Raw genomic sequence first — 8201 nt, forward strand, 5'->3', positions numbered from 1 at the left:
AAACATTTCGATTATGGATTACAAAAAATTCTATTATGGGTTACAAAAAACCAAAAAATTCGATCATGGATTACAAAAAAACAAAAAAAATTCGATCATGGATTACAAAAAAATCGATCAAGTATTACAAAAAAATCTATCATGGATTACAAAACAAAAAAAAAAAAAAAAAAAAAAAAAAAAAAAAAAAAAAAAAAAAAAGAAATCCGTACGGACTCGCGGATTCACTGTTCGGACTCGCCGATTCCGTACAGTGAATCGGCGATTCACTGTACAGAATCGTCCAGTTCTCTCTAGAACCGGACGATTTCCGATTTTTTAGGCGATCCGGTCCCCTTTCACGATTTTCGAGTCGAACCGGGCGAGTCCGGTTCGACTCGACGTTTTTTAAAACGCTGGTTCTACCCCCCTGCAAAAATTCACGTGTAAGAAAATCAGGTAAATGATTAGAACTGCCATGTAAATGTTCAATAGTGAAATCAAAGGTAGAGAGAATAGCTTGCCACCTAGCAACAATCTGTTTAGACACTAAATTTTGCACATTTTTAACAAGAATATCTTTAGCTGCTTTGCAATCAGTACGAATAAGGAAAATAGTATTCAAAATATCACTTCAGAATTTAGTAACACAATGTACTATGGCTAGAATTTCTTTTTTAACGGTAGAGTAATTTTGTTGAGTAGGATTCCATGCTTTAGATGTATATCGTACTAATTGTTCGGTTGAATTTATTCGTTGTTTGAGGATTCTTCCTAATCCTAATTTTGAAGCATGACATTCAATGATTTTAAAAGCATATGGATCAAGTAGGGAAAGACAAGGTAATTCTTTTGATTTAAGTTTAAGTTTTTTAACTGCTTCAGTATGAATAACAGTCTACCTAGGAGGATTCTTTTTTAGTCTATCATATAAAGGTTTTGCATCTATTGCTAAATTTTTATAAAAATCTACTATAGAATTCAAACATTCTAAGAATCTTTGCAATTCTTTTTTATCTAGTATAATATCTGGGAATTTGTCAGTAAATTGTATGGATCTATCTATAGGTATGATTATTCCTTGGGCTATATTGTTTCCTAAAAATCTAATTTTTGTTTGAAATAGACTCATCTTTTTTGCAGAGACCACTAACCCTGTGTGTTTTACCGCATTTATAAAAACATTAATATGTTTAATATGTTGTCGTATATTTTCAGAGAAAATTAAGACATCATCAATATAAACTTTCATAAATTTTAAATAAGGATTAAATGCTGTTTTATATCTATCTTCTTCTTTTATTTGAATTTGCCAATAGCCAGATTTTAAATCGAATTTTGAAAAGATATAAGCATTTAATAATCTATCTAATAAATCTTTTTTATTAGGTATAGGATACCTAATCCATTGAAGGGCTTTATTTAATGGTTTATAATTTACAAGAAGTCTCGGTACTCCTATTTCTTGTTCTGCATTTTTATTGACATAAAAAGCAACACAACTCCAAAGAGAAGTACTTGGTCTAATTAATCCTTTCATTAATAGTCCATCCTTTCATTAATAGTCCATCTATTTCTTTTTTGCAAAATTTTAATAATTTTGTATTCATTTGAATAGGTCTTGCCTTTGTTAGTATTTTGGATTCATGAAAAGTAGATTCATATGGTAGACTTACTATATGCTTTTTTTTTTCCCAAAAAGCATTAGGTAACTCTTTGCATATATCTTTTTCTATTTGTTTAGTTATATTTTTTATTTGTTCTTTTACTTCAGTGGTTTGTAATTTTTCTTCTATTGTTTAATATTTAATTTTTTCTTTAAGGGAACAAATGAAATTTTCTTTTTGTTTTATATTATTTTTTACCCCATTAATTTCTTTCAATTTTGGTTTATCTACAATTGCAAATATTATTGTTTCTCCTGCTATGCTTGTTTCTAGTCCTTTATTATTAATTGTGATTGGATATAATAATGTAAGAAAAGGAACACCAAGAATTACGGTTTAACTTAGTCCTTTTACCATTATAAAAGGAGTAGGGAAACAATGTCCATTATTGCATACCATAGCATTAGATAATTTATATTTAATAAATAATCTACTTCCATCAACAGTATTCAAGATTTGTGTTGTTTTATCAAAATATTTTGTAGGTACTAATCCTTCATTGATGCAATTTAAATCTACTCCGGAATCTACGAATGCTAAAGATTGAAAAGTGTAATCATTATTAATTATGATTTTGACTAATATAAACCATTTTTGAGTAATAATTTTATTTATTAAATTTAAACTTATAGTATTTAAGTCTTCTATTTTTGTTCCTAAGAATTCAAGGTTTTCTGTTTGGTTTATTAATTGTTCAAATTCTATTTCATCTATATCAGTTATATTTCCTGAAACTTCATTCTGTAATTCTAATATTTTTATTCTATCTTTAGGCTGTTGTATTTCTATTTTTACTTCATTTGTTTCCTTTTTTAATTCAGTTACTGTTGGTTCTTTTTGAACTGTATCTTTTTTATTTATTCGTTTAATTATTTCAGCAAAATTATATTCATCAGGAGTTTTTATCAAAGGTGCAGGTTTATTTTTTGCTTTAGTAATATTAATAAATTGAGTTATGGTTTCTCTTTTTTCCTCTGCGTCCGTGATTTTTTCTATTAAATCTAATATAAGAGTATCTTCTTTAGATAGCATATTGCAAGAGCATTCTTGCATTTCTTTATCAGATTCTTTAATACTATTCTCTATAAGATTTTCATTTTCTATATTTCCTATTAATGAATTATCACTAGAGTTTTCTGAAGTACTTATTTCATAACTATCTTCATCATATATTTGTATAATATCATATATTTTATGTCTAATATTTTCATTCAATATTAATGAATCTATTTTCTTTTTTACTTTACAATTACTTTTGTAATGGCCTACTTTTCCACATCTATAACACACAGGTAATTTTTTCTTACCTTTTTTATATATTTGTTTTGGTGAAAATCGTTTCATAAATTTTTCTCTTTTAGTTTTCTTGTATGGCTTTCTTTCTTTTCTCTCATATTTGTATTTTTTCCTTTTATAACTTTTGTCTTTAGAATTTTCAATATTATAACCGAATTGTTCACATAAGTCTCCAAGTTCTTTTCTACCAGTTATTTTTTGTTTATCTAATTGTTTTTTGCGTTTCGTATCTGTGCATAAGGCGAGTCCCTCTGCACATATCTCAACAGATAATTCTCCTATAGTATAAGCAGAATACGGTATGATACCTCCATGTTTACTTTTAAGTCTATTTTTTACTTTTTCAGCAAATAAGTATGGTACACCAGCTATAAATTTTTCCTTCCAATGATCTAATTGGCTATCTTTCCTAGTTAATAATCTTGAGAAAAATACATCTTTATACCATTTGTAATGTGATAGGGTTGGACATTTTAAATTGGATAATAAATATTCAGTTCTTGCTTCAAGGAGGATTGTACTCTCTACAAAATGAAGGGTGATGGTATAAATAAGAGTATTAACAACATCACTTTCACTATATAAAATGTCTTGATTTTGTTCATTTTTTACAGTCCATTGTCTAGTAGTATTGAGTATTTAATTCTTTGTAGATTCAGATAAGTGGAAATCCCACCAACCATGAAGCCAGTAGATAAATCCATATACTATAGCTTTGGCTACTTCCTGGTCATGATTACCTACTATTTTACAGACAGAAGCATACATAGTCATATGTTTCATGGTATCGAGTATTTGATGTTCAGACATGCCATCTATATTCTAATTAACTATGGTTCTTCCCGAATATGAGGTTGTATGAGATATGAGGTCTTCTTCAAATTGGATATCTACAAGAGTTGGTCGTGGGTGATATGGTCTAGCTGTAGCAGGTTTCCAATTTCTACCGTATGATATTCATTGAATAGATTGATCATTATTATTTTCAGTGAATGCTATCTCCATATTTTCTATTGAATCTTCAATTACAGGTTCTTCAACTTCTAATGTTAATGTTTCAGATTCTTTTATTATTACTTTACTTTTGCCTTTATATCTTTAGTATTTACTTTTATATCAAGTTTAGCTAGTTTAGATATTAGTTGATCTATTAGGGTTTTATTATTGTCACTTATATGGAATTTTTCTTTATTCAGAGTAGGAGGTGGTTTAAATAATACAGATTTCTGTGATTCTTGTATTGGTGCGGGTCTTAGCATATTTTCTATTCTTAAGGTTTGTTTTCCAATGGATTGCATACATAAGTTGGTGTAATTATTTTGTTCTATGATATGAGGAATTAATTCTGTTCTTTGTACTATCTCTCCAGTAGTCATTTTATAAGGAGTAGCTTTTGTTTCTAAGGTAGGTGCATTATCTGTTTCTTTACCTTTTATGATTAAATTTCTTTCTGGGGGATGTACATTAGTAATTTTATTTCCTTCTAATGTATCATAAGTCCTATATTGACTTTCTAAAGTATGGATCTCAAAGTTAGGAATTGGAATATTTCCTTCATCTAATATTTTTCTTAACCATACGAAAAATCTTATATTTTATTTTTCTTGTTTCAAGAATTTATTATATTTTTTATGAAATAGTTCTACTAATCTTGGTTCAAATCTTTTAAGATACCATTGTCTTATGTCTTTATTTTCATCTGCTAATTAGTCTGCTTCTATATAGGCTTTATCTATTCTTTATTCTTCTAACACTAATATATGAAAATCCATTTCTGAATCAGAAAATTATGATTCTCCTATGGCTTCTTTTTGCATAGGTTAACATTGAGGTATTACAATATTTTTTCTAGTTCGTAATGTTCCTTGTAATTGAGGTTTCAATGATGAACTAGATGCAAAAGAGAGTGAAAATCGTGATGGTTCTATTTTTATCTTAGGTGTATCCAATTCATCTTCATTTTTAGATTTTAATATTTTATTGGATCCTGCAAATTTTATTTCTATATTACCATCCATATTACCATATATATATATATATATATATATATATATATATATATATTGTTTGACCCAAATTTTAAAATATATACTCTTTTCATTTTAATGAACAATTACAAAACAAAAATAATTGAAAACATATCTTAGAAAGTGTTTTTTAGGCCATTTAACATAGGCCGTCCATTTTTGTGTGATACTTAGATCTGGACATTGGAATGATCTTTTTTCTTTCGAAAATTTTTAGATAACTTTATTATCATTAGATTAACAATGTTAAAAAAGCAAAACTCTATTTTGAATCCATACAGGCCTAGATCTCGAAATTCACCAAATGGACGGTCTAGATTCATTGTTGGAAAGTACTCATTTTGACCATATATGAGGTGCAATTTTTTTTTTTGTTTATTTTGATATTGATTAGTAGGTTTAAGAGAGGGTATGTGCAATTTTGGAGTTATACAAATGACACAAACATGAGTTTCTAGAAGTGCGGTTTCATTAAATTATAATGACATGGTGACATGATATGATTTTTTGGTGCAATGTGATCATATTAATCTTTACTATTACATGTGAAATTGGGTGGCAATAATAATTCCATTGACCAAAGTCAAACGTCAAAAGAAATTTTCCCGAACTTTGTGACACATCCAAGCTATCAAGTTTCACATCAAATGATTGTAAGGAATTGCAACCACCTTGTATAAAAAGTAGGTGGTCTCATCGTATACAATCCTTATATATATATCGGAAAGGCTGGCGTTAGCCCACTAGCTAACAACTACAATGTTTGCCCACTAGCTAACAAATACAATTGTATTTCGTATTTAAATTTTTATTTTTATTTTTATTTTTACAAATCTAAATTATTTGAAATTTTGAGCTTTTATTCTTTAAAAATAGGAGAATCCAATAATATATATATATATATATATATAAAGGAAAACACTACGCAATGCCTATAGGCGAAAATGAACAATGATTTCACCTACCCTCATCACTGTCAAAAGTTCATCTCGCAGACACGATTGTCTGGTAGTGTTTCATTTTTCATTTTTTTTTTTACAAATCAGAATGACCTAAAATTTGGAGTATATATTCGTCAAACATATAGGAATTTTTAAAAATTATAAAAATAATATTTTCTATGAAAAAAATGACCAAAATACCCCCAAAACCTTTCAAGGGTGTTTTGGTTAATTTATTTTTCACATAAAATATTTTTCAGATTTTTATTAGATGAGTCTCAATAAGATGTACATACCATCCAAATTCCGATCATTTTCATTTATAAAAAAAAAATGAAAAATAAAACACTATTTGACAATCATGACCGCACGATGAAATTTGGACGGTGATGAAGGTACGAGAAATCACTATTCAGTTTTGCCTATAGGCGTTGGAAATATTTTTCCATATATATATATATATATATGCTAGAAATAAATTGATCAACATACCCCCAAAACTTTTCCAAGGTATTTTAGTTGATTTATATTTTATGAATTATTTTTTTAATGTTTTTATTAGGTGTTCCTTGATGAGTAAAATGAACGCCTATAATTTCAAGGGATTTGAGATTGTAAAAAAGTAAATGAAAATTAAAATACAAAATGATGTCCTGACCGTTAGATCAGCCCAGATTCAATCTGGGCCCTTGGCTAACATTGTAGTTGTTAAATAGGATAATTTGATGAGTGAAATGATGCGTAAAAAGCAATAGCCCTAATGTTAAATAGGATAATTTGATGCCATGAATGTTTTTGTAAGATAATTTGACCATTTAATTAAGGGTGCACTTGGCATACGAATGCATCCGTCGGTGTGGAGGTAAGGTGCACCTTCAAATTTTATCATGGTATATAATTTTGATATAAAATGTTCTTAGGATTATCTCAAAATCTATTTTTACATCTAACTATAAAATTTTAAATTTAAAAAATGGTTAAAATAAAGTAGATCTTTAAACATGTGAAAATCTTGAAAATAGATGGTGTAGATAATATGTTTTAAAATACACTATTTCTAAGACTTAAATCTTTTTATTTTTCATGGTCATACATCTCGATGTCGAGATGATCAATCAATCGCTTTTTCAACATCAAAACTAAATTTTTTAGGCGCATCCGTAGTTCTACATTATAAGGCTGCATCCTTATACAAACTTTTTCCTTTAATGTATACAATCAACAATCCTATAGTATAGGATCCTTGTACTACCCATTGAATCTAAGAGTGAGATGAAGAGGATTTGATAGTTTCAATGGACATGAAATCCCCTAAATAGGAATAAGAAATAGTCCTTGAAATCACAAAAAGCATTTGCTTTACCAATTTACACTATTACCAGTAATGAAGTACTGTAAACTGACAGCGAAAAACAATATGAATAATTCCTGTGCAGGGTCTGATGGGTTCAGCAATAGCTCTGTTTGTTCAAAGCTGATGCATTAGCAATAAGGGTCCCGTCTTCACATCTTCATTCAACCCCGTGTGCTCGGTTGCGGTGGCTGTGTTCGAGGCCATACTCCTTCACATAGATATCCGAATTGGAAGGTTGGTGCAAATTCTATAATTACATTATAGCAACCACATAGATGCCAGAAATAATATCACAAACATTTTCATTTTTCAAATCTCTAATCAATCTTGATAGTTTTGGTGTTTGCAGCATGATAGGAGCCATCATGGTTATCTTTGGGCTACATTGTGTGCTGTGGGCAAAAGCAAAGGATGGTAACGTAGACAAAAAGCATGCCAAAGGCCTGCTAGAAGGACAAATGGAGATCCAAGGCTTCCTGGAAGGATCCAAGAAAGAAAACCTATCTTTGCAAGAAGAAGAAGTGTAGAAACATGAAAACTCGTGAAGAAAGATAAGCGTATCACTAAAAATCTGATTTTTTATCTCTAAAATCTGGGCATGTGGTGGAGGGAGACTCTCTAAATGTGGTGAGATGGTGTAGCAAAGAGAAACATGTCTCTTGGGAGTTCAACTCTATATGGTGCCAAATTATGGATGTGATTGATGGTTTGACGATATCCTTCCATCATGTCTATCGGGAAGTCCTATGCCTATTTTATGTGCAGATGATGTTGACCCCTTGTAACAAACTTTAGCAATAAAATTTTATAATCTTTGTACAAAAATAAAAATAGTAAGTCTTTTGGCAATAATAATTTCCATTTCTCTATGCCGGTGGGGAAATGGCACAAGTTTAGTGCACAAGCAAGGCTCCCATTGGCAATTGCAATGTTTTAG

The 8201-nt window shown here is 29.3% G+C and overlaps 1 long non-coding RNA gene across 1 annotated transcript; it reads left to right on the forward strand.

The window, feature by feature from the left end:
- Nucleotides 1-7135: 7135 nt before the first annotated feature.
- LOC148779876 (uncharacterized) lies at nucleotides 7136-7723 on the forward strand. The gene is made up of 2 exons (XR_016045101.1): nucleotides 7136-7498; nucleotides 7614-7723. It is a non-coding gene; the product is annotated as an uncharacterized LOC148779876 (long non-coding RNA).
- The last annotated feature ends 478 nt before the right edge of the window (nucleotides 7724-8201 follow it).

This window comes from Amborella trichopoda, chromosome 11 (assembly GCF_054954075.1).
Source record: "Amborella trichopoda isolate Santa Cruz 75 chromosome 11, AtrichopodaSantaCruz75HAP2 v2.0, whole genome shotgun sequence".
NCBI lineage: Eukaryota > Viridiplantae > Streptophyta > Magnoliopsida > Amborellales > Amborellaceae > Amborella > Amborella trichopoda.